Raw genomic sequence first — 26,049 nt, forward strand, 5'->3', positions numbered from 1 at the left:
ACTGATTTGGAAGAAAGACGCCCGTAAAGAATCCCAGCCTCAGCTCCTTCGCCTCTCCACAGGGTGGCAGCATTTTCCACTCTACTGGAGTGCAAGCCTGAGGAAGGGGTCCCGGCAGAATTCCGAGGGAGAAATAAGCATGGGCAGAAGGCACCTGTCGGCTCCACTCTTGTTTCGGGGAACTAGATCGGCTCTCCCGTGTGTGCGTGGAGTCCTAAGTGCCATCCACCCGACGCAAAGGAACACACCTGTAGAGAACGCGTGCCTCAGCAAAGATCGCCCTTCCCGAGCGTGACCTTCACCCATTGTGTGTTTCTGTGAAAGCCTGACCAATGGAACCTCAACGCAAGTCGGAGTGAGAAGCAGGCCTGTAAGGAAGGCTGCTGTCGACTCACCTCTTGTTTTAGGAGATGAGCCCTGCTGTACCCTGTGTGCTTGGATGCCTAGTTTGCCAGGCTGCTAAGAGCCAGAATCCGTGCTATAGAATGGCTGCGCTTTAGTTCACGTTGCCGTTCCCGGAGCCAGAGGAATTGTACAGTGCTCGTGTTCGAGAGACTGGGGAAAGGGTCCCATGCGTGACGTGGAGTGAGAAACAGGCTGGTGCGGAAGGCAGCTCTCAACTCACCTCTGGTTTAGGAGGCTAGTACCCTTGCCCCCGGGTGTGCCTGCAGGCCTCAAGCCAAGCGCCTAACTCAAAGGAACAGGTCTGTCAGAATTCCTGCTTCGGCTACGATAGCCATGATGAGGCCGGAAGCATTTTGCTGTGTGCATGCGTGAGCGCCCTGCCAGGGAGGCCCAAGCCATTTCCTGTGTGAGACTCAGGCCCAGGCAGACGGCAGCACACGACTCCCCACTTGTTTCCTGAAGCCAGCACTGCGGCCCCACTTTGGCATGGAAGTCTGATAGCTGGCACTCTAACTCGAAGAGACAACAGTGGAGAGACACCGTGCTTTAGCCTTACCGCCGGCCTCTGCGTGGGAGGAGGCCGTTTAGGGTGTACTGTGGGCGAGAGCCTGGGGCCGGGTTCCATATCGTACGACCGGGGGAGAGGCAGGCCGGACAGCCGGCAGCTCTCAACTCACATCATCCTTATGGGGCTCGTACCGTTGCCCCGGGGGTGCGTGCAGGCTGAAAGACAGCCACCTAGCTCGAAGGAAGGACTCGGGAGACGATGCGTGCTTCAGCTCAAACAGCCGCTCCTGAGGGTGGAAGCATTCTGTTGTGTGCGCGCGTGAGAGCACTGCAAGGGAGTCCCAAACCTAATTCCGAGGGAGCCTCCGGCTGCTGCACAGGGCAGCACTCGACTCCCCACTTGTTTCATGAAGCTAGCACTGAGGCCCCACTTTTGCATGGAAGTCTCATCGCTTGCGTTCTACCTCGAAGAAACCACAGTGTACAGAAACCGTGCTTTAGCTACCTTCCACCTCTCTGAGGGAGGAAGCACTTTCCCGGCTACCGTGGGTGAGAGCCTGGGGAACGGGTTCCTTCCGTGCAACCGAGGGAGAAGCAGCCCGGGCCAGAAGGCACCTCGCGACTCAGCTGTTGGTACCTGGAGCTAACACTACTGCTCCATGGGTGCACAGGAATGCTAAGTGCTCCACACTGATTTGGAAGAAAGACGCCCGTAAAGAATCCCAGCCTCAGCTCCTTCGCCTCTCCACAGGGTGGCAGCATTTTCCACTCTACTGGAGTGCAAGCCTGAGGAAGGGGTCCCGGCAGAATTCCGAGGGAGAAATAAGCATGGGCAGAAGGCACCTGTCGGCTCCACTCTTGTTTCGGGGAACTAGATCGGCTCTCCCGTGTGTGCGTGGAGTCCGAAGTGCCATCCACCCGACGCAAAGGAACACACCTGTAGAGAACGCGTGCCTCAGCAAAGATCGCCCTTCCCGAGCGTGAACTTCACCCATTGTGTGTTTCTGTGAAAGCCTGACCAATGGAACCTCAACGCAAGTCGGAGTGAGAAGCAGGCCTGTAAGGAAGGCTGCTGTCGACTCACCTCTTGTTTTAGGAGATGAGCCCTGCTGTACCCTGTGTGCTTGGATGCCTAGTTTGCCAGGCTGCTAAGAGCCAGAATCCGTGCTATAGAATGGCTGCGCTTTAGTTCACGTTGCCGTTCCCGAAGCCAGAGGAATTGTACAGTGCTCGTGTTCGAGAGACTGGGGAAAGGGTCCCATGCGGGACGTGGAGTGAGAAACAGGCCGGTGCGGAAGGCAGCTCTCAACTCACCTCTGGTTTAGGAGGCTAGTACCCTTGCCCCCGGGTGTGCCTGCAGGCCTCAAGCCAAGCGCCTAACTCAAAGGAACAGCTCTGTCGAGAATTCCTGCTTCGGCTACGATAGCCATGCCTGAGGCCGGAAGCATTTTGCTGTGTGCATGCGTGAGCGCCCTGCCAGGGAGGCCCAAGCCATTTCCTGTGTGAGACTCAGGCCCAGGCAGACGGCAGCACACGACTCCCCACTTGTTTCCTGAAGCCAGCACTGCGGCCCCACTTTGGCATGGAAGTCTGATAGCTGGCACTCTAACTCGAAGAGACAACAGTGGAGAGACACCGTGCTTTAGCCTTACCGCCGGCCTCTGCGTGGGAGGAGGCCGTCTAGGGTGTACTGTGGGCGAGAGCCTGGGGCCGGGTTCCATTTCGTACGACCGGGGGAGAGACAGGCCGGACAGCCGGCAGCTCTCAACTCACATCATGCTTATGGGGCTCGTACCGTTGCCCCGGTGGGTGCGTGCAGGCTTAGGGAAGGCCACCTAACTCGAAGGGAGGACTCGGGAGACAATGCGTGCTTCAGCTCAAACAGCCGCTCCTGAGGGGGGAAGCATTTTGTTGGGTGCGTGCATGAGAGCACTGCAAGGGAGCCCCAAACCCAGTTCCGAGGTAGCCTCAGGCCTCTGCAGAAGGCAGCACACGACTCCCACTTGGTTCCTCAAGCCGGCACTGTGGCCCCACGTCTGCATGGACCGCTTGCGTTCCCACTCCAAGAAAGAACAGTGTACAGAAAGCGTGCTTTAGCTACCGTCGACCTCTCTGTGGGAGGAAGCAGTTTATGCTGCACTGTGGGTGAGAGCCTGTGGGCAGGGTTCCATACGTAAAAGCGGGGGGGGGGGCGGGAAGCAGGCCGGTGCAGAAGGACCCTGTCGGCTCACCTTTTGTTTACGAGGCTAGGAACGTTGCCCTTGTGTGCCTGCAGGCCTCAAGCCAGCGACCTAGGTCGAAGGAACAACTCTGTCGGGAATTCCTGCTTCGGCCAATAAAGAGCCATGCCCGAGGCTGGAAGCATTTTGCTGTGTGCATGCGTGAGCGCCCTGCCAGGGAGGCCGAAACCAATTTGCGTGTGAGGCTAAGGCCCCGGCAGAAGGCAGAACACGACTCCCCACTTGTTTCCTGACGCCAGCACTGCGGCCCCACTTTGGCATGGAAGCCTACTCGCAAGCGTTCTAACCCGAAGAGACAACACTGTAGAGAAACCGTGCTTTAGCTACCGTCGACCTCTGTGTGGGAGGAAGCAGTTGAGGGTGTACTGTGGGTGAGAGCCTGGGGCCGGGTTCCATTTCGTACGACCGGGGGAGAGACAGGCCGGACAGCCGGCAGCTCTCAACTCACATCATGCTTATGGGGCTCGTACCGTTGCCCCGGGGGTGCGTGCAGGCTGAAAGACAGCCACCTAGCTCGAAGGAAGGACTCGGGAGACGATGCGTGCTTCAGCTCAAACAGTCGCTCCTGAGGGTGGAAGCATTCTGTTGTGTGCGTGCGTGAGAGCACTGCAAGGGAGTCCCAAACCTAATTCCGAGGGAGCCTCCGGCTGCTGCACAGGGCAGCACTCGACTCCCCACTTGTTTCATGAAGCTAGCACTGAGGCCCCACTTTTGCATGGAAGTCTCATCGCTTGCGTTCTACCTCGAAGAAACCACAGTGTACAGAAACCGTGCTTTAGCTACCTTCCACCTCTCTGAGGGAGGAAGCACTTTCCCGGCTACCGTGGGTGAGAGCCTGGGGAACGGGTTCCTTCCGTGCAACCGAGGGAGAAGCAGCCCGGGCCAGAAGGCACCTCGCGACTCAGCTGTTGGTACCTGGAGCTAACACTACTGCTCCATGGGTGCACAGGAATGCTAAGTGCTCCACACTGATTTGGAAGAAAGACGCCCGTAAAGAATCCCAGCCTCAGCTCCTTCGCCTCTCCACAGGGTGGCAGCATTTTCCACTCTACTGGAGTGCAAGCCTGAGGAAGGGGTCCCGGCAGAATTCCGAGGGAGAAATAAGCATGGGCAGAAGGCACCTGTCGGCTCCACTCTTGTTTCGGGGAACTAGATCGGCTCTCCCGTGTGTGCGTGGAGTCCTAAGTGCCATCCACCCGACGCAAAGGAACACACCTGTAGAGAACGCGTGCCTCAGCAAAGATCGCCCTTCCCGAGCGTGAACTTCACCCATTGTGTGTTTCTGTGAAAGCCTGACCAATGGAACCTCAACGCAAGTCGGAGTGAGAAGCAGGCCTGTAAGGAAGGCTGCTGTCGACTCACCTCTTGTTTTAGGAGATGAGCCCTGCTGTACCCTGTGTGCTTGGATGCCTAGTTTGCCAGGCTGCTAAGAGCCAGAATCCGTGCTATAGAATGGCTGCGCTTTAGTTCACGTTGCCGTTCCCGAAGCCAGAGGAATTGTACAGTGCTCGTGTTCGAGAGACTGGGGAAAGGGTCCCATGCGGGACGTGGAGTGAGAAACAGGCTGGTGCGGAAGGCAGCTCTCAACTCACCTCTGGTTTAGGAGGCTAGTACCCTTGCCCCCGGGTGTGCCTGCAAGCCTCAAGCCAAGCGCCTAACTCAAAGGAACAGCTCTTTCGAGAATTCCTGCTTCGGCTACGATAGCCATGCCTGAGGCCGGAAGCATTTTGCTGTGTGCATGCGTGAGCGCCCTGCCAGGGAGGCCCAAGCCATTTCCTGTGTGAGACTCAGGCCCAGGCAGACGGCAGCACACGACTCCCCACTTGTTTCCTGAAGCCAGCACTGCGGCCCCATTGGGCATGGGAGTCTGATAGCTGGCACTCTAACTCGAAGAGACAACAGTGGAGAGACACCGTGCTTTAGGTTTACCGCCGGCATCTGCGTGGGAGTAGGCCGTCTAGGGTGTACTGTGGGCGAGAGCCTGGGGCCGGGATCCATTTCGTACGACCGGGGGAGAGGCAGGCCGGACAGTCGGCAGCTCTCAACTCACACCATGCTTATGGGGCTCGTACCGTTGCCCCACGGGTGCGAGCAGGCTTAGGGAAGGCCACCTAACTCGAAGGGAGGACTCGGGAGACAATGCGTGCTTCAGCTCAAACAGCCGCTCCTGAGGGGGGAAGCATTTTGTTGGGTGCGTGCGTGAGAGCACTGCAAGGGAGCCCCAAACCCAGTTCCGAGGGAGCCTCAGGCCTCTGCAGAAGGCAGCACACGACTACCACTTGGTTCCTCAGGCCGGCACTGCGGCCCCACGTCTGCATGGACCGCTTGCGTTCCCACTCCAAGAAAGAACAGTGTACAGAAAGCGTGCTTTAGTTACCGTCGACCTCTCTGTGGGAGGAAGCAGTATATGCTGCACTGTGTGTGAGAGCCTGTGGGCAGGGTTCCATACGTAAAAGCGGGGGTTGGTGGGGCGGGAAGCAGGCCGGTGCAGAAAGACCCTGTCGGCTCACCTTTTGTTTACTAGGCTAGGATCGTTGACCTTGTGTGCCTGCAGGCCTCAAGCCAGCGACCTAGGTCGAAGGAACAACTCTGTCGAGAATTCCTGCTTCGGCCAATAAAGAGCCATGCCCGAGGGTGGAAGCATTTTGCTGTGTGCATGCGTGAGCGCCCTGCCAGGGAGGCCGAAACCAATTTGCGTGTGAGGCTAAGGCCCCGGCAGAAGGCAGAACACGACTCCCCACTTGTTTCCTGACGCCAGCACTGCGGCCCCACTTTGGCATGGAAGCCTACTCGCAAGCGTTCTAACCCGAAGAGACAACACTGTAGAGAAACCGTGCTTTAGCTACCGTCGACCTCTGTGTGGGAGGAAGCAGTTGAGGGTGTACTGTGGGTGAGAGCCTGGGGCCGGGTTCCATTTCGTCCGACCGGGGGAGAGACAGGCCGGACAGCCGGCAGCTCTCAACTCACATCATGCTTATGGGGCTCGTACCGTAGCCCCGGGGGTGCGTGCAGGCTGAAAGACAGCCACCTAGCTCGAAGGAAGGACTCGGGAGACGATGCGTGCTTCAGCTCAAACAGCCGCTCCTGAGGGTGGAAGCATTCTATTGTGTGCGTGCGTGAGAGCACTGCAATGGAGTCCCAAACCTAATTCCGAGGGAGCCTCCGGCTGCTGCACAGGGCAGCACTCGACTCCCCACTTGTTTCATGAAGCTAGCACTGAGGCCCCACTTTTGCATGGAGGTCTCATCGCTTGCATTCTACCTCGAAGAAACCACAGTGTACAGAAACCGTGCTTTAGCTACCTTCCACCTCTCTGAGGGAGGAAGCACTTTCCCGGCTACCGTGGGTGAGAGCCTGGGGAACGGGTTCCTTCCGTGCAACCGAGGGAGAAGCAGCCCGGGCCAGAAGGCACCTCGCGACTCAGCTGTTGGTACCTGGAGCTAACACTACTGCTCCATGGGAGCACAGAAATGCTAAGTGCTCCACACTGATTTGGAAGAAAGATGCCCGTAAAGAATCCCAGCCTCAGCTCCTTCGCCTCTCCACAGGGTGGCAGCATTTTCCACTCTACTGGAGTGCAAGCCTAAGGAAGGGGTCCCGGCAGAATTCCGAGGGAGAAATAAGCATGGGCAGAAGGCACCTGTCGGCTCCACTCTTGTTTCGGGGAACTAGATCGGCTCTCCCGTGTGTGCGTGGAGTCCTAAGTGCCATCCACCCGACGCAAAGGAACACACCTGTAGAGAACGCGTGCCTCAGCAAAGATCGCCCTTCCCGAGCGTGAACTTCACCTATTGTGTGTTTCTGTGAAAGCCTGACCAATGGAACCTCAACGCAAGTCGGAGTGAGAAGCAGGCCTGTAAGGAAGGCTGCTGTCGACTCACCTCTTGTTTTAGGAGATGAGCCCTGCTGTACCCTGTGTGCTTGGATGCCTAGTTTGCCAGGCTGCTAAGAGCCAGAATCCGTGCTATAGAATGGCTGCGCTTTAGTTCACGTTGCCGTTCCCGAAGCCAGAGGAATTGTACAGTGCTCGTGGAGAGACTGGGGAAAGGGTCCCATGCGGGACGTGGAGTGAGAAACAGGCCGGTGCAGAAGGCAGCTCTCAACTCACCTCTGGTTTAGGAGGCTAGTACCCTTGCCCCCGGGTGTGCCTGCAGGCCTCAAGCCAAGCGCCTAACTCAAAGGAACAGCTCTGTCGAGAATTCCTACTTCGGCTACGATAGCCATGCCTGAGGCCGGAAGCATTTTGCTGTGTGCATGCGTGAGCGCCCTGCCAGGGAGGCCCAAGCCATTTCCTGTGTGAGACTCAGGGCCAGGCAGACGGCAGCACACGACTCCCCACTTGTTTCCTGAAGCCAGCACTGCGGCCCCACTTTGGCATGGAAGTCTGATAGCTGGCACTCTAACTCGAAGAGACAACAGTGGAGAGACACCATGCTTTAGCCTTACCGCCGGCCTCTGCGTGGGAGGAGGCCGTCTAGGGTGTACTGTGGGCGAGAGCCTGGGGCCGGGTTCCATTTCGTAAGACCGGAGGAGAGGCAGGCCGGACAGCCGGCAGCTCTCAACTCACACCATGCTTATGGGTCTCGTACCGTTGCCCCGGGGGGTGCGTGCAGGCTTAGGGAAGGCCACCTAACTCGAAGGGAAGACTCGGGAGACAATGCGTGCTTCAGCTCAAACAGCCGCTCCTGAGGGGGGAAGCATTTTGTTGGGTGCGTGCGTGAGAGCACTGCAAGGGAGCCCCAAACCCAGTTCCGAGGGAGCCTCAGGCCTCTGCAGAAGGCAGCACACGACTCCCACTTGGTTCCTCAAGCCGGCACTGCGGCCCCACGTCTGCATGGACCGCTTGCGTTCCCACTCCAAGAAAGAACAGTGTACAGAAAGCGAGCTTTAGCTACCGTCGACCTCTCTGTGGGAGGAATCAGTTTATGCTGCACTGTGGGTGAGAGCCTGTGGGCAGGGTTCCATACGTAAAAGCGGGGGGGGGGCGGGAAGCAGGCCGGTGCAGAAGGACCCTGTCGGCTCACCTTTTTTTTACGAGGCTAGGAACGTTGCCCTTGTGTGCCTGCAGGCCTCAAGCCAGCGACCTAGGTCGAAGGAACAACTCTGTCGAGAATTCCTGCTTCGGCCAATAAAGAGCCATGCCCGAGGCTGGAAGCATATTGCTGTGTGCATGCGTGAGCGCCCTGGCAGGGAGGCCAAAACCAATTTGCGTGTGAGGCTAAGGCCCCGGCAGAAGGCAGAACACGACTCCCCACTTGTTTCCTGATGCCAGCACTGCGGCCCCACTTTGGCATGGAAGCCTACTCGCAAGCGTTCTAACCCGAAGAGACAACACTGTAGAGAAACCGTGCTTTAGCTACCGTCGACCTCTGTGTGGGAGGAAGCAGTTGAGGGTGTACTGTGGGTGAGAGCCTGGGGCCGGGTTCCATTTCGTCCGACCGGGGGAGAGACAGGCCGGACAGCCGGCAGCTCTCAACTCACATCATGCTTATGGGGCTCGTACCGTTGCCCCGGGGGTGCGTGCAGGCTGAAAGACAGCCACCTAGCTCGAAGGAAGGACTCGGGAGACGATGCGTGCTTCAGCTCAAACAGCCGCTCCTGAGGGTGGAAGCATTCTGTTGTGTGCGTGCGTGAGAGCACTGCAAGGGAGTCCCAAACCTAATTCCGAGGGAGCCTCCGGCTGCTGCACAGGGCAGCACTCGACTCCCCACTTGTTTCATGAAGCTAGCACTGAGGCCCCACTTTTGCATGGAAGTCTCATCGCTTGCGTTCTACCTCGAAGAAACCACAGTGTACAGAAACCGTGCTTTAGCTACCTTCCCCCTCTCTGAGGGAGGAAGCACTTTCCCGGCTACCGTGGGTGAGAGCCTGGGGAACGGGTTCCTTCCGTGCAACCGAGGGAGAAGCAGCCCGGGCCAGAAGGCACCTCGCGACTCAGCTGTTGGTACCTGGAGCTAACACTCCTGCTCCATGGGTGCACAGGAATGCTAAGTGCTCCACACTGATTTGGAAGAAAGACGCCCGTAAAGAATCCCAGCCTCAGCTCCTTCGCCTCTCCACAGGGTGGCAGCATTTTCCACTCTACTGGAGTGCAAGCCTGAGGAAGGGGTCCCGGCAGAATTCCGAGGGAGAAATAAGCATGGGCAGAAGGCACCTGTCGGCTCCACTCTTGTTTCGGGGAACTAGATCGGCTCTCCCGTGTGTGCGTGGAGTCCTAAGTGCCATCCACCCGACGCAAAGGAACACACCTGTAGAGAACGCGTGCCTCAGCAAAGATCGCCCTTCCCGAGCGTGAACTTCACCCATTGTGTGTTTCTGTGAAAGCCTGACCAATGGAACCTCAACGCAAGTCGGAGTGAGAAGCAGGCCTGTAAGGAAGGCTGCTGTCGACTCACCTCTTGTTTTAGGAGATGAGCCCTGCTGTACCCTGTGTGCTTGGATGCCTAGTTTGCCAGGCTGCTAAGAGCCAGAATCCGTGCTATAGAATGGCTGCGCTTTAGTTCACGTTGCCGTTCCCGAAGCCAGAGGAATTGTACAGTGCTCGTGTTCGAGAGACTGGGGAAAGGGTCCCATGCGGGACGTGGAGTGAGAAACAGGCCGGTGCGGAAGGCAGCTCTCAACTCACCTCTGGTTTAGGAGGCTAGTACCCTTGCCCCCGGGTGTGCCTGCAGGCCTCAAGCCAAGCGCCTAACTCAAAGGAACAGCTCTGTCGAGAATTCCTGCTTCGGCTACGATAGCCATGCCTGAGGCCGGAAGCATTTTGCTGTGTGCATGCGTGAGCGCCCTGCCAGGGAGGCCCAAGCCATTTCCTGTGTGAGACTCAGGCCCAGGCAGACGGCAGCACACGACTCCCCACTTGTTTCCTGAAGCCAGCACTGCGGCCCCACTTGGGCATGGAAGTCTGATAGCTGGCACTCTAACTCGAAGAGACAACAGTGGAGAGACACCGTGCTTTAGCCTTACCGCCGGCCTCTGCGTGGGAGGAGGCCGTCTAGGGTGTACTGTGGGCGAGAGCCTGGGGCCGGGTTCCATTTCGTACGACCGGGGGAGAGACAGGCCGGACAGCCGGCAGCTCTCAACTCACATCATGCTTATGGGGCTCGTCCCGTTGCCCCGGGGGGTGCGTGCAGGCTTAGGGAAGGCCACCTAACTCGAAGGGAGGACTCGGGAGACAATGCGTGCTTCAGCTCAAACAGCCGCTCCTGAGGGGGGAAGCATTTTGTTGGGTGCGTGCATGAGAGCACTGCAAGGGAGCCCCAAACCCAGTTCCGAGGGAGCCTCAGGCCTCTGCAGAAGGCAGCACACGACTCCCACTTGGTTCCTCAAGCCGGCACTGCGGCCCCACGTCTGCATGGACCGCTTGCGTTCCCACTCCAAGAAAGAACAGTGTACAGAAAGCGTGCTTTAGCTACCGTCGACCTCTCTGTGGGAGGAAGCAGTTTATGCTGCACTGTGGGTGAGAGCCTGTGGGCAGGGTTCCATACGTAAAAGCGGGGGGGGGCGGGAAGCAGGCCGGTGCAGAAGGACCCTGTCGGCTCACCTTTTGTTTACGAGGCTAGGAACGTTGCCCTTGTGTGCCTGCAGGCCTCAAGCCAGCGACCTAGGTCGAAGGAACAACTCTGTCGAGAATTCCTGCTTCGGCCAATAAAGAGCCATGCCCGAGGCTGGAAGCATTTTGCTGTGTGCATGCGTGAGCGCCCTGCCAGGGAGGCCGAAACCAATTTGCGTGTGAGGCTAAGGCCCCGGCAGAAGGCAGAACACGACTCCCCACTTGTTTCCTGACGCCAGCACTGTGGCCCCACTTTGGCATGGAAGCCTACTCGCAAGCGTTCTAACCCGAAGAGACAACACTGTAGAGAAACCGTGCTTTAGCTACCGTCGACCTCTGTGTGGGAGGAAGCAGTTGAGGGTGTACTGTGGGTGAGAGCCTGGGGCCGGGTTCCATTTCGTACGACCGGGGGAGAGACAGGCCGGACAGCCGGCAGCTCTCAACTCACATCATGCTTATGGGGCTCGTACCGTTGCCCCGGGGGTGCGTGCAGGCTGAAAGACAGCCACCTAGCTCGAAGGAAGGACTCGGGAGACGATGCGTGCTTCAGCTCAAACAGCCGCTCCTGAGGGTGGAAGCATTCTGTTGTGTGCGTGCGTGAGAGCACTGCAAGGGAGTCCCAAACCTAATTCCGAGGGAGCCTCCGGCTGCTGCACAGGGCAGCACTCGACTCCCCACTTGTTTCATGAAGCTAGCACTGAGGCCCCACTTTTGCATGGAAGTCTCATCGCTTGCGTTCTACCTCGAAGAAACCACAGTGTACAGAAACCGTGCTTTAGCTACCTTCCACCTCTCTGAGGGAGGAAGCACTTTCCCGGCTACCGGGGGTGAGAGCCTGGGGAACGGGTTCCTTCCGTGCAACCGAGGGAGAAGCAGCCCGGGCCAGAAGGCACCTCGCGACTCAGCTGTTGGTACCTGGAGCTAACACTACTGCTCCATGGGTGCACAGGAATGCTAAGTGCTCCACACTGATTTGGAAGAAAGACGCCCGTAAAGAATCCCAGCCTCAGCTCCTTCGCCTCTCCACAGGGTGGCAGCATTTTCCACTCTACTGGAGTGCAAGCCTGAGGAAGGGGTCCCGGCAGAATTCCGAGGGAGAAATAAGCATGGGCAGAAGGCACCTGTCGGCTCCACTCTTGTTTCGGGGAACTAGATCGGCTCTCCCGTGTGTGCGTGGAGTCCGAAGTGCCATCCACCCGACGCAAAGGAACACACCTGTAGAGAACGCGTGCCTCAGCAAAGATCGCCCTTCCCGAGCGTGAACTTCACCCATTGTGTGTTTCTGTGAAAGCCTGACCAATGGAACCTCAACGCAAGTCGGAGTGAGAAGCAGGCCTCTAAGGAAGGCTGCTGTCGACTCACCTCTTGTTTTAGGAGATGAGCCCTGCTGTACCCTGTGTGCTTGGATGCCTAGTTTGCCAGGCTGCTAAGAGCCAGAATCCGTGCTATAGAATGGCTGCGCTTTAGTTCACGTTGCCGTTCCCGAAGCCAGAGGAATTGTACAGTGCTCGTGTTCGAGAGACTGGGGAAAGGGTCCCATGCGGGACGTGGAGTGAGAAACAGGCCGGTGCGGAAGGCAGCTCTCAACTCACCTCTGGTTTAGGAGGCTAGTACCCTTGCCCCCGGGTGTGCCTGCAGGCCTCAAGCCAAGCGCCTAACTCAAAGGAACAGCTCTGTCGAGAATTCCTGCTTCGGCTACGATAGCCATGCCTGAGGCCGGAAGCATTTTGCTGTGTGCATGCGTGAGCGCCCTGCCAGGGAGGCCCAAGCCATTTCCTGTGTGAGACTCAGGCCCAGGCAGACGGCAGCACACGACTCCCCACTTGTTTCCTGAAGCCAGCACTGCGGCCCCACTTTGGCATGGAAGTCTGATAGCTGGCACTCTAACTCGAAGAGACAACAGTGGAGAGACACCGTGCTTTAGCCTTACCGCCGGCCTCTGCGTGGGAGGAGGCCGTTTAGGGTGTACTGTGGGCGAGAGCCTGGGGCCGGGTTCCATTTCGTACGCCCGGGGGAGAGGCAGGCCGGACAGCCGGCAGCTCTCAACTCACATCATCCTTATGGGGCTCGTACCGTTGCCCCGGGGGTGCGTGCAGGCTGAAAGACAGCCACCTAGCTCGAAGGAAGGACTCGGGAAACGATGCTTGCTTCAGCTCAAACAGCCGCTCCTGAGGGTGGAAGCATTCTGTTGTGTGCGTGCGTGAGAGCACTGCAAGGGAGTCCCAAACCTAATTCCGAGGGAGCCTCCGGCTGCTGCACAGGGCAGCACTCGACTCCCCACTTGTTTCATGAAGCTAGCACTGAGGCCCCACTTTTGCATGGAAGTCTCATCGCTTGCGTTCTACCTCGAAGAAACCACAGTGTTCAGAAACCGTGCTTTAGCTACCTTCCACCTCTCTGAGGGAGGAAGCACTTTCCCGGCTACCGTGGGTGAGTGCCTGGGGAACGGGTTCCTTCCGTGCAACCGAGGGAGAAGCAGCCCGGGCCAGAAGGCACCTCGCGACTCAGCTGTTGGTACCTGGAGCTAACACTACTGCTCCATGGGTGCACAGGAATGCTAAGTGCTCCACACTGATTTGGAAGAAAGACGCCCGTAAAGAATCCCAGCCTCAGCTCCTTCGCCTCTCCACAGGGTGGCAGCATTTTCCACTCTACTGGAGTGCAAGCCTGAGGAAGGGGTCCCGGCAGAATTCCGAGGGAGAAATAAGCATGGGCAGAAGGCACCTGTCGGCTCCACTCTTGTTTCGGGGAACTAGATCGGCTCTCCCGTGTGTGCGTGGAGCCCTAAGTACCATCCACCCGACGCAAAGGAACACACCTGTAGAGAACGCGTGCCTCAGCAAAGATCGCCCTTCCCGAGCGTGAACTTCACCCATTGTGTGTTTCTGTGAAAGCCTGACCAATGGAAACTCAACGCAAGTCGGAGTGAGAAGCAGGCCTGTAAGGAAGGCTGCTGTCGACTCACCTCTTGTTTTAGGAGATGAGCCCTGCTGTACCCTGTGTGCTTGGATGCCTAGTTTGCCAGGCTGCTAAGAGCCAGAATCCGTGCTATAGAATGGCTGCGCTTTAGTTCACGTTGCCGTTCCCGGAGCCAGAGGATTTGTACAGTGCTCGTGTTCGAGAGACTGGGGAAAGGGTCCCATGCGGGACGTGGAGTGAGAAACAGGCCGGTGCGGAAGGCAGCTCTCAACTCACCTCTGGTTTAGGAGGCTAGTACCCTTGCCCCCGGGTGTGCCTGCAGGCCTCAAGCCAAGCGCCTAACTCAAAGGAACAGCTCTGTCGAGAATTCCTGCTTCCGCTACGATAGCCATGCCTGAGGCCGGAAGCATTTTGCTGTGTGCATGCGTGAGCGCCCTGCCAGGGAGGCCCAAGCCATTTCCTGTGTGAGACTCAGGCCCAGGCAGACGGCAGCACACGACTCCCCACTTGTTTCCTGAAGCCAGCACTGCGGCCCCACTTTGGCATGGAAGTCTGATAGCTGGCACTCTAACTCGAAGAGACAACAGTGGAGAGACACCGTGCTTTAGCCTTACCGCCGGCCTCTGCGTGGGAGGAGGCCGTTTAGGGTGTACTGTGGGCGAGAGCCTGGGGCCGGGTTCCATATCGTACGACCGGGGGAGAGGCAGGCCGGACAGCCGGCAGCTCTCAACTCACATCATCCTTATGGGGCTCGTACCGTTGCCCCGGGGGTGCGTGCAGGCTGAAAGACAGCCACCTAGATCGAAGGAAGGACTCGGGAGACGATGCGTGCTTCAGCTCAAACAGCCGCTCCTGAGGGTGGAAGCATTTTGTTGTGTGCGCGCGTGAGAGCACTGCAAGGGAGTCCCAAACCTAATTCCGAGGGAGCCTCCGGCTGCTGCACAGGGCAGCACTCGACTCCCCACTTGTTTCATGAAGCTAGCACTGAGGCCCCACTTTTGCACGGAAGTCTCATCGCTTGCGTTCTACCTCGAAGAGACCACAGTGTACAGAATCCGTGCTTTAGCTACCTTCCACCTCTCTGAGGGAGGAAGCACTTTCCCGGCTACCGTGGGTGAGAGCCTGGGGAACGGGTTCCTTCCGTGCAACCGAGGGAGAAGCAGCCCGGGCCAGAAGGCACCTCGCGACTCAGCTGTTGGTACCTGGAGCTAACACTACTGCTCCATGGGTGCACAGGAATGCTAAGTGCTCCACACTGATTTGGAAGAAAGACGCCCGTAAAGAATCCCAGCCTCAGCTCCTTCGCCTCTCCACAGGGTGGCAGCATTTTCCACTCTACTGGAGTGCAAGCCTGAGGAAGGGGTCCCGGCAGAATTCCGAGGGAGAAATAAGCATGGGCAGAAGGCACCTGTCGGCTCCACTCTTGTTTCGGGGAACTAGATCGGCTCTCCCGTGTGTGCGTGGAGTCCTAAGTGCCATCCACCCGACGCAAAGGAACACACCTGTAGAGAACGCGTGCCTCAGCAAAGATCGCCCTTCCCGAGCGTGACCTTCACCCATTGTGTGTTTCTGTGAAAGCCTGACCAATGGAACCTCAACGCAAGTTGGAGTGAGAAGCAGGCCTGTAAGGAAGGCTGCTGTCGACTCACCTCTTGTTTTAGGAGATGAGCCCTGCTGTACCCTGTGTGCTTGGATGCCTAGTTTGCCAGGCTGCTAAGAGCCAGAATCCGTGCTATAGAATGGCTGCGCTTTAGTTCACGTTGCCGTTCCCGGAGCCAGAGGAATTGTACAGTGCTCGTGTTCGAGAGACTGGGGAAAGGGTCCCATGCGGTACGTGGAGTGAGAAACAGGCCGGTGCGGAAGGCAGCTCTCAACTCACCTCTGGTTTAGGAGGCTAGTACCCTTGCCCCCGGGTGTGCCTGCAGGCCTCAAGCCAAGCGCCTAACTCAAAGGAACAGGTCTGTCAGAATTCCTGCTTCGGCTACGATAGCCATGCCTGAGGCCGGAAGCATTTTGCTGTGTGCATGCGTGAGCGCCCTGCCAGGGAGGCCCAAGCCATTTCCTGTGTGAGACTCAGGCCCAGGCAGACGGCAGCACACGACTCCCCACTTGTTTCCTGAAGCCAGTACTGCGGCCCCACTTTGGCATGGAAGTCTGATAGCTGGCACTCTAACTCGAAGAGACAACAGTGGAGAGACACCGTGCTTTAGCCTTACCGCCGGCCTCTGCGTGGGAGGAGGCCGTTTAGGGTGTACTGTGGGCGAGAGCCTGGGGCCGGGTTCCATATCGTACGACCGGGGGAGAGGCAGGCCGGACAGCCGGCAGCTCTCAACTCACATCATCCTTATGGGGCTCGTACCGTTGCCCCGGGGGTGCGTGCAGGCTGAAAGACAGCTACCTAGCTCGAAGGAAGGACTCGGGAGACGATGCGTGCTTCAGCTCAAACAGCCGCTCCTGAGGGTGGAAGCATTCTGTTGTGTGCGCGCGTGAGAGCACTGCAAGGGAGTCCCAAACCTAATTCCGAGGGAGCCTCCGGCTGCTGCACAGGGCAGCACTCGACTCCCCACTTGTTTCATGAAGCTAGCACTGAGGCCCCACTTTTGCATGGAAGTCTCATCGCTTGCGTTCTACCTCGAAGAAACCACAGTGTACAGAAACCGTGCTTTAGCTACCTTCCACCTCTCTGAGGGAGGAAGCACTTTCCCGGCTACCGTGGGTGAGAGCCTGGGGAACGGGTTCCTTCCGTGCAACCGAGGGAGAAGCAGCCCGGGCCAGAAGGCACCTCGCGACTCAGCTGTTGGTACCTGGAGCTAACACTACTGCTCCATGGGTGCACAGGAATGCTAAGTGCTCCACACTGATTTGGAAGAAAGACGCCCGTAAAGAATCCCAGCCTCAGCTCCTTCGCCTCTCCACAGGGTGGCAGCATTTTCCACTCTACTGGAGTGCAAGCCTGAGGAAGGGGTCCCGGCAGAATTCCGAGGGAGAAATAAGCATGGGCAGAAGGCACCTGTCGGCTCCACTCTTGTTTCGGGGAACTAGATCGGCTCTCCCGTGTGTGCGTGGAGTCCGAAGTGCCATCCACCCGACGCAAAGGAACACACCTGTAGAGAACGCGTGCCTCAGCAAAGATCGCCCTTCCCGAGCGTGAACTTCACCCATTGTGTGTTTCTGTGAAAGCCTGACCAATGGAACCTCAACGCAAGTCGGAGTGAGAAGCAGGCCTGTAAGGAAGGCTGCTGTCGACTCACCTCTTGTTTTAGGAGATGAGCCCTGCTGTACCCTGTGTGCTTGGATGCCTAGTTTGCCAGGCTGCTAAGAGCCAGAATCCGTGCTATAGAATGGCTGCGCTTTAGTTCACGTTGCCGTTCCCGAAGCCAGAGGAATTGTACAGTGCTCGTGTTCGAGAGACTGGGGAAAGGGTCCCATGCGGGACGTGGAGTGAGAAACAGGCCGGTGCGGAAGGCAGCTCTCAACTCACCTCTGGTTTAGGAGGCTAGTACCCTTGCCCCCGGGTGTGCCTGCAGGCCTCAAGCCAAGCGCCTAACTCAAAGGAACAGGTCTGTCAGAATTCCTGCTTCGGCTACGATAGCCATGCCTGAGGCCGGAAGCATTTTGCTGTGTGCATGCGTGAGCGCCCTGCCAGGGAGGCCCAAGCCATTTCCTGTGTGAGACTCAGGCCCAGGCAGACGGCAGCACACGACTCCCCACTTGTTTCCTGAAGCCAGCACTGCGGCCCCACTTTGGCATGGAAGTCTGATAGCTGGCACTCTAACTCGAAGAGACAACAGTGGAGAGACACCGTGCTTTAGCCTTACCGCCGGCCTCTGCGTGGGAGGAGGCCGTCTAGGGTGTACTGTGGGCGAGAGCCTGGGGCCGGATTCCATTTCGTACGACCGGGGGAGAGACAGGCCGGACAGCCGGCATCTCTCAACTCACATCATGCTTATGGGGCTCGTACCGTTGCCCCGGGGGGTGCGTGCAGGCTTAGGGAAGGCCACCTAACTCGAAGGGAGGACTCGGGAGACAATGCGTGCTTCAGCTCAAACAGCCGCTCCTGAGGGGGGAAGCATTTTGTTGGGTGCGTGCATGAGAGCACTGCAAGGGAGCCCCAAACCCAGTTCCGAGGGAGCCTCAGGCCTCTGCAGAAGGCAGCACACGACTCCCACTTGGTTCCTCAAGCCGGCACTGCGGCCCCACGTCTGCATGGACCGCTTGCGTTCCCACTCCAAGAAAGAACAGTGTACAGAAAGCGTGCTTTAGCTACCGTCGACCTCTCTGTGGGAGGAAGCAGTTTATGCTGCACTGTGGGTGAGAGCCTGTGGGCAGGGTTCCATACGTAAAAGCGGGGGGGCCGGGAAGCAGGCCGGTGCAGAAGGACCCTGTCGGCTCACCTTTTGTTTACGAGGCTAGGAACGTTGCCCTTGTGTGCCTGCAGGCCTCAAGCCAGCGACCTAGGTCGAAGGAACAACTCTGTCGAGAATTCCTGCTTCGGCCAATAAAGAGCCATGCCCGAGGCTGGAAGCATTTTGCTGTGTGCATGCGTGAGCGCCCTGCCAGGGAGGCCGAAACCAATTTGCGTGTGAGGCTAAGGCCCCGGCAGAAGGCAGAACACGACTCCCCACTTGTTTCCTGACGCCAGCACTGTGGCCCCACTTTGGCATGGAAGCCTACTCGCAAGCGTTCTAACCCGAAGAGACAACACTGTAGAGAAACCGTGCTTTAGCTACCGTCGACCTCTGTGTGGGAGGAAGCAGTTGAGGGTGTACTGTGGGTGAGAGCCTGGGGCCGGGTTCCATTTCGTACGACCGGGGGAGAGACAGGCCGGACAGCCGGCAGCTCTCAACTCACATCATGCTTATGGGGCTCGTACCGTTGCCCCGGGGGTGCGTGCAGGCTGAAAGACAGCCACCTAGCTCGAAGGAAGGACTCGGGAGACGATGCGTGCTTCAGCTCAAACAGCCGCTCCTGAGGGTGGAAGCATTCTGTTGTGTGCGTGCGTGAGAGCACTGCAAGGGAGTCCCAAACCTAATTCCGAGGGAGCCTCCGGCTGCTGCACAGGGCAGCACTCGACTCCCCACTTGTTTCATGAAGCTAGCACTGAGGCCCCACTTTTGCATGGAAGTCTCATCGCTTGCGTTCTACCTCGAAGAAACCACAGTGTACAGAAACCGTGCTTTAGCTACCTTCCACCTCTCTGAGGGAGGAAGCACTTTCCCGGCTACCGGGGGTGAGAGCCTGGGGAACGGGTTCCTTCCGTGCAACCGAGGGAGAAGCAGCCCGGGCCAGAAGGCACCTCGCGACTCAGCTGTTGGTACCTGGAGCTAACACTCCTGCTCCATGGGTGCACAGGAATGCTAAGTGCTCCACACTGATTTGGAAGAAAGACGCCCGTAAAGAATCCCAGCCTCAGCTCCTTCGCCTCTCCACAGGGTGGCAGCATTTTCCACTCTACTGGAGTGCAAGCCTGAGGAAGGGGTCCCGGCAGAATTCCGAGGGAGAAATAAGCATGGGCAGAAGGCACCTGTCGGCTCCACTCTTGTTTCGGGGAACTAGATCGGCTCTCCCGTGTGTGCGTGGAGTCCGAAGTGCCATCCACCCGACGCAAAGGAACACACCTGTAGAGAACGCGTGCCTCAGCAAAGATCGCCCTTCCCGAGCGTGAACTTCACCCATTGTGTGTTTCTGTGAAAGCCTGACCAATGGAACCTCAACGCAAGTCGGAGTGAGAAGCAGGCCTGTAAGGAAGGCTGCTGTCGACTCACCTCTTGTTTTAGGAGATGAGCCCTGCTGTACCCTGTGTGCTTGGATGCCTAGTTTGCCAGGCTGCTAAGAGCCAGAATCCGTGCTATAGAATGGCTGCGCTTTAGTTCACGTTGCCGTTCCCGGAGCCAGAGGAATTGTACAGTGCTCGTGTTCGAGAGACTGGGGAAAGGGTTCCATGCGGGACGTGGAGTGAGAAACAGGCCGGTGCGGAAGGCAGCTCTCAACTCACCTATGGTTTAGGAGGCTAGTACCCTTGCCCCCGGGTGTGCCTGCAGGCCTCAAGCCAAGCGCCTAACTCAAAGGAACAGGTCTGTCAGAATTCCTGCTTCGGCTACGATAGCCATGCCTGAGGCCGGAAGCATTTTGCTGTGTGCATGCGTGAGCGCCCTGCCAGGGAGGCCCAAGCCATTTCCTGTGTGAGACTCAGGCCCAGGCAGACGGCAGCACACGACTCCCCACTTGTTTCCTGAAGCCAGCACTGCGGCCCCACTTTGGCATGGAAGTCTGATAGCTGGCACTCTAACTCGAAGAGACAACAGTGGAGAGACACCGTGCTTTAGGCTTACCGCCGGCCTCTGCGTGGGAGGAGGCCGTTTAGGGTGTACTGTGGGCGAGAGCCTGGGGCCGGGTTCCATATCGTACGACCGGGGGAGAGGCAGGCCGGACAGCCGGCAGCTCTCAACTCACATCATCCTTATGGGGCTCGTACCGTTGCCCCGGGGGTGCGTGCAGGCTGAAAGACAGCCACCTAGCTCGAAGGAAGGACTCGGGAGACGATGCGTGCTTCAGCTCAAACAGCCGCTCCTGAGGGTGGAAGCATTCTGTTGTGTGCGCGCGTGAGAGCACTGCAAGGGAGTCCCAAACCTAATTCCGAGGGAGCCTCCGGCTGCTGCACAGGGCAGCACTCGACTCCCCACTTGTTTCATGAAGCTAGCACTGAGGCCCCACTTTTGCATGGAAGTCTCATCGCTTGCGTTCTACCTCGAAGAAACCACAGTGTTCAGAAACCGTGCTTTAGCTACCTTCCACCTCTCTGAGGGAGGAAGCACTTTCCCGGCTACCGTGGGTGAGAGCCTGGGGAACGGGTTCCTTCCGTGCAACCGAGGGAGAAGCAGCCCGGGCCAGAAGGCACCTCGCGACTCAGCTGTTGGTACCTGGAGCTAACACTACTGCTCCATGGGTGCACAGGAATGCTAAGTGCTCCACACTGATTTGGAAGAAAGACGCCCGTAAAGAATCCCAGCCTCAGCTCCTTCGCCTCTCCACAGGGTGGCAGCATTTTCCACTCTACTGGAGTGCAAGCCTGAGGAAGGGGTCCCGGCAGAATTCCGAGGGAGAAATAAGCATGGGCAGAAGGCACCTGTCGGCTCCACTCTTGTTTCGGGGAACTAGATCGGCTCTCCCGTGTGTGCGTGGAGTCCTAAGTGCCATCCACCCGACGCAAAGGAACACACCTGTAGAGAACGCGTGCCTCAGCAAAGATCGCCCTTCCCGAGCGTGACCTTCACCCATTGTGTGTTTCTGTGAAAGCCTGACCAATGGAACCTCAACGCAAGTCGGAGTGAGAAGCAGGCCTGTAAGGAAGGCTGCTGTCGACTCACCTCTTGTTTTAGGAGATGAGCCCTGCTGTACCCTGTGTGCTTGGATGCCTAGTTTGCCAGGCTGCTAAGAGCCAGAATCCGTGCTATAGAATGGCTGCGCTTTAGTTCACGTTGCCGTTCCCGGAGCCAGAGGAATTGTACAGTGCTCGTGTTCGAGAGACTGGGGAAAGGGTCCCATGCGGGACGTGGAGTGAGAAACAGGCTGGTGCGGAAGGCAGCTCTCAACTCACCTCTGGTTTAGGAGGCTAGTACCCTTGCCCCCGGGTGTGCCTGCAGGCCTCAAGCCAAGCGCCTAACTCAAAGGAACAGGTCTGTCAGAATTCCTGCTTCGGCTACGATAGCCATGATGAGGCCGGAAGCATTTTGCTGTGTGCATGCGTGAGCGCCCTGCCAGGGAGGCCCAAGCCATTTCCTGTGTGAGACTCAGGCCCAGGCAGACGGCAGCACACGACTCCCCACTTGTTTCCTGAAGCCAGCACTGCGGCCCCACTTTGGCATGGAAGTCTGATAGCTGGCACTCTAACTCGAAGAGACAACAGTGGAGAGACACCGTGCTTTAGCCTTACCGCCGGCCTCTGCGTGGGAGGAGGCCGTTTAGGGTGTACTGTGGGCGAGAGCCTGGGGCCGGGTTCCATATCGTACGACCGGGGGAGAGGCAGGCCGGACAGCCGGCAGCTCTCAACTCACATCATCCTTATGGGGCTCGTACCGTTGCCCCGGGGGTGCGTGCAGGCTGAAAGACAGCCACCTAGCTCGAAGGAAGGACTCGGGAGACGATGCGTGCTTCAGCTCAAACAGCCGCTCCTGAGGGTGGAAGCATTCTGTTGTGTGCGCGCGTGAGAGCACTGCAAGGGAGTCCCAAACCTAATTCCGAGGGAGCCTCCGGCTGCTGCACAGGGCAGCACTCGACTCCCCACTTGTTTCATGAAGCTAGCACTGAGGCCCCACTTTTGCATGGAAGTCTCATCGCTTGCGTTCTACCTCGAAGAAACCACAGTGTACAGAAACCGTGCTTTAGCTACCTTCCACCTCTCTGAGGGAGGAAGCACTTTCCCGGCTACCGTGGGTGAGAGCCTGGGGAACGGGTTCCTTCCGTGCAACCGAGGGAGAAGCAGCCCGGGCCAGAAGGCACCTCGCGACTCAGCTGTTGGTACCTGGAGCTAACACTACTGCTCCATGGGTGCACAGGAATGCTAAGTGCTCCACACTGATTTGGAAGAAAGACGCCCGTAAAGAATCCCAGCCTCAGCTCCTTCGCCTCTCCACAGGGTGGCAGCATTTTCCACTCTACTGGAGTGCAAGCCTGAGGAAGGGGTCCCGGCAGAATTCCGAGGGAGAAATAAGCATGGGCAGAAGGCACCTGTCGGCTCCACTCTTGTTTCGGGGAACTAGATCGGCTCTCCCGTGTGTGCGTGGAGTCCGAAGTGCCATCCACCCGACGCAAAGGAACACACCTGTAGAGAACGCGTGCCTCAGCAAAGATCGCCCTTCCCGAGCGTGAACTTCACCCATTGTGTGTTTCTGTGAAAGCCTGACCAATGGAACCTCAACGCAAGTCGGAGTGAGAAGCAGGCCTGTAAGGAAGGCTGCTGTCGACTCACCTCTTGTTTTAGGAGATGAGCCCTGCTGTACCCTGTGTGCTTGGATGCCTAGTTTGCCAGGCTGCTAAGAGCCAGAATCCGTGCTATAGAATGGCTGCGCTTTAGTTCACGTTGCCGTTCCCGAAGCCAGAGGAATTGTACAGTGCTCGTGTTCGAGAGACTGGGGAAAGGGTCCCATGCGGGACGTGGAGTGAGAAACAGGCCGGTGCGGAAGGCAGCTCTCAACTCACCTCTGGTTTAGGAGGCTAGTACCCTTGCCCCCGGGTGTGCCTGCAGGCCTCAAGCCAAGCGCCTAACTCAAAGGAACAGCTCTGTCGAGAATTCCTGCTTCGGCTACGATAGCCATGCCTGAGGCCGGAAGCATTTTGCTGTGTGCATGCGTGAGCGCCCTGCCAGGGAGGCCCAAGCCATTTCCTGTGTGAGACTCAGGCCCAGGCAGACGGCAGCACACGACTCCCCACTTGTTTCCTGAAGCCAGCACTGCGGCCCCACTTTGGCATGGAAGTCTGATAGCTGGCACTCTAACTCGAAGAGACAACAGTGGAGAGACACCGTGCTTTAGCCTTACCGCCGGCCTCTGCGTGGGAGGAGGCCGTCTAGGGTGTACTGTGGGCGAGAGCCTGGGGCCGGGTTCCATTTCGTACGACCGGGGGAGAGACAGGCCGGACAGCCGGCAGCTCTCAACTCACATCATGCTTATGGGGCTCGTACCGTTGCCCCGGTGGGTGCGTGCAGGCTTAGGGAAGGCCACCTAACTCGAAGGGAGGACTCGGGAGACAATGCGTGCTTCAGCTCAAACAGCCGCTCCTGAGGGGGGAAGCATTTTGTTGGGTGCGTGCATGAGAGCACTGCAAGGGAGCCCCAAACCCAGTTCCGAGGTAGCCTCAGGCCTCTGCAGAAGGCAGCACACGACTCCCACTTGGTTCCTCAAGCCGGCACTGTGGCCCCACGTCTGCATGGACCGCTTGCGTTCCCACTCCAAGAAAGAACAGTGTACAGAAAGCGTGCTTTAGCTACCGTCGACCTCTCTGTGGGAGGAAGCAGTTTATGCTGCACTGTGGGTGAGAGCCTGTGGGCAGGGTTCCATACGTAAAAGCGGGGGGGGGGCGGGAAGCAGGCCGGTGCAGAAGGACCCTGTCGGCTCACCTTTTGTTTACGAGGCTAGGAACGTTGCCCTTGTGTGCCTGCAGGCCTCAAGCCAGCGACCTAGGTCGAAGGAACAACTCTGTCGGGAATTCCTGCTTCGGCCAATAAAGAGCCATGCCCGAGGCTGGAAGCATTTTGCTGTGTGCATGCGTGAGCGCCCTGCCAGGGAGGCCGAAACCAATTTGCGTGTGAGGCTAAGGCCCCGGCAGAAGGCAGAACACGACTCCCCACTTGTTTCCTGACGCCAGCACTGCGGCCCCACTTTGGCATGGAAGCCTACTCGCAAGCGTTCTAACCCGAAGAGACAACACTGTAGAGAAACCGTGCTTTAGCTACCGTCGACCTCTGTGTGGGAGGAAGCAGTTGAGGGTGTACTGTGGGTGAGAGCCTGGGGCCGGGTTCCATTTCGTACGACCGGGGGAGAGACAGGCCGGACAGCCGGCAGCTCTCAACTCACATCATGCTTATGGGGCTCGTACCGTTGCCCCGGGGGTGCGTGCAGGCTGAAAGACAGCCACCTAGCTCGAAGGAAGGACTCGGGAGACGATGCGTGCTTCAGCTCAAACAGTCGCTCCTGAGGGTGGAAGCATTCTGTTGTTTGCGTGCGTGAGAGCACTGCAAGGGAGTCCCAAACCTAATTCCGAGGGAGCCTCCGGCTGCTGCACAGGGCAGCACTCGACTCCCCACTTGTTTCATGAAGCTAGCACTGAGGCCCCACTTTTGCATGGAAGTCTCATCGCTTGCGTTCTACCTCGAAGAAACCACAGTGTACAGAAACCGTGCTTTAGCTACCTTCCACCTCTCTGAGGGAGGAAGCACTTTCCCGGCTACCGTGGGTGAGAGCCTGGGGAACGGGTTCCTTCCGTGCAACCGAGGGAGAAGCAGCCCGGGCCAGAAGGCACCTCGCGACTCAGCTGTTGGTACCTGGAGCTAACACTACTGCTCCATGGGTGCACAGGAATGCTAAGTGCTCCACACTGATTTGGAAGAAAGACGCCCGTAAAGAATCCCAGCCTCAGCTCCTTCGCCTCTCCACAGGGTGGCAGCATTTTCCACTCTACTGGAGTGCAAGCCTGAGGAAGGGGTCCCGGCAGAATTCCGAGGGAGAAATAAGCATGGGCAGAAGGCACCTGTCGGCTCCACTCTTGTTTCGGGGAACTAGATCGGCTCTCCCGTGTGTGCGTGGAGTCCGAAGTGCCATCCACCCGACGCAAAGGAACACACCTGTAGAGAACGCGTGCCTCAGCAAAGATCGCCCTTCCCGAGCGTGAACTTCACCCATTGTGTGTTTCTGTGAAAGCCTGACCAATGGAACCTCAACGCAAGTCGGAGTGAGAAGCAGGCCTGTAAGGAAGGCTGCTGTCGACTCACCTCTTGTTTTAGGAGATGAGCCCTGCTGTACCCTGTGTGCTTGGATGCCTAGTTTGCCAGGCTGCTAAGAGCCAGAATCCGTGCTATAGAATGGCTGCGCTTTAGTTCACGTTGCCGTTCCCGAAGCCAGAGGAATTGTACAGTGCTCGTGTTCGAGAGACTGGGGAAAGGGTCCCATGCGGGACGTGGAGTGAGAAACAGGCTGGTGCGGAAGGCAGCTCTCAACTCACCTCTGGTTTAGGAGGCTAGTACCCTTGCCCCCGGGTGTGCCTGCAAGCCTCAAGCCAAGCGCCTAACTCAAAGGAACAGCTCTTTCGAGAATTCCTGCTTCGGCTACGATAGCCATGCCTGAGGCCGGAAGCATTTTGCTGTGTGCATGCGTGAGCGCCCTGCCAGGGAGGCCCAAGCCATTTCCTGTGTGAGACTCAGGCCCAGGCAGACGGCAGCACACGACTCCCCACTTGTTTCCTGAAGCCAGCACTGCGGCCCCATTGGGCATGGGAGTCTGATAGCTGGCACTCTAACTCGAAGAGACAACAGTGGAGAGACACCGTGCTTTAGGTTTACCGCCGGCATCTGCGTGGGAGTAGGCCGTCTAGGGTGTACTGTGGGCGAGAGCCTGGGGCCGGGATCCATTTCGTACGACCGGGGGAGAGGCAGGCCGGACAGTCGGCAGCTCTCAACTCACACCATGCTTATGGGGCTCGTACCGTTGCCCCACGGGTGCGAGCAGGCTTAGGGAAGGCCACCTAACTCGAAGGGAGGACTCGGGAGACAATGCGTGCTTCAGCTCAAACAGCCGCTCCTGAGGGGGGAAGCATTTTGTTGGGTGCGTGCGTGAGAGCACTGCAAGGGAGCCCCAAACCCAGTTCCGAGGGAGCCTCAGGCCTCTGCAGAAGGCAGCACACGACTACCACTTGGTTCCTCAGGCCGGCACTGCGGCC

Source organism: Mirounga angustirostris, unplaced genomic scaffold, assembly GCF_029215605.1.
Source record: "Mirounga angustirostris isolate CCGP_5_RB_7025 unplaced genomic scaffold, mMirAng1.0.hap1 SCAF_2, whole genome shotgun sequence".
NCBI classification, from domain to species: domain Eukaryota; kingdom Metazoa; phylum Chordata; class Mammalia; order Carnivora; family Phocidae; genus Mirounga; species Mirounga angustirostris.